General features: G+C 38.0%; 1 non-coding gene across 1 annotated transcript; it reads left to right on the top strand.

Moving 5' to 3' along the window:
- The first annotated feature begins 629 nt into the window (after positions 1 to 629).
- On the top strand, positions 630 to 702 carry Trnaf-gaa (transfer RNA phenylalanine (anticodon GAA)). The gene has a single exon. It is a non-coding gene; the product is annotated as a tRNA-Phe (tRNA).

Below are 702 nucleotides of genomic sequence, written 5' to 3'. Positions count from 1 at the left end.
GAAGTATGGCTGAGAAGAGTGTGAGCGGCAAGTTGCAACGCACGATATTCGCCTGTCTTTGCAGTTGCTTTCTTTGTAATCTTCGCAACTCTCTGCAGAATCTGTCATCGTGGTCTTCACCTGTCTTTGCAATAATTTTTTTTCTGGTTTTGCCCTGTCTTTGAAATAATTTACTTTGTGGTCTTTGTCTTTCTTTATTTGTCTTTACAATAATTTTTATTGTGGTCTTCGCCTGTCTTTGCAATAGCTTTCTTTGTGGTCTTCGCCTGTTTTTGCAATAGCTTTCTTTGTGGTCTTCGCCTGTTTTTGCAATAGCTTTCTTTGTGGTCTTCGCCTGTCTTTGCAATAATTTTCTTTGTGTGGTCTTCGCCTGTCTTTGCAATAATTTTCTTTGTGGTCTTCGCCTGTTTTGCAATAGCTTTCTTTGTGGTCCCAAAAGATAAGACGATCTAAGAAAAAAAGAAAAAAAATATATAGATATAAATCTCTATAATGAAGAGCTGAACTGAACTATACGAAGACAAGGAAGACCTATGATTTGAACAAAATTCCGTGTATTCAATGGCAACAGTTATTCATATTTAAACTAACACCTAAGACTTTGGTAAACTGCAAGAAGAATATAACTAGCCGAAATAGCTCAGTTGGGAGAGCGTTAGACTGAAGATCTAAAGGTCCCTGGTTCGATCCCGGGTTTCGGCA

Source organism: Biomphalaria glabrata, chromosome 2, assembly GCF_947242115.1.
Source record: "Biomphalaria glabrata chromosome 2, xgBioGlab47.1, whole genome shotgun sequence".
NCBI lineage: Eukaryota > Metazoa > Mollusca > Gastropoda > Planorbidae > Biomphalaria > Biomphalaria glabrata.
The sequence above is the reverse complement of the archived record's forward strand: the minus strand, read 5'-3'. Positions and strand labels throughout refer to the sequence as shown.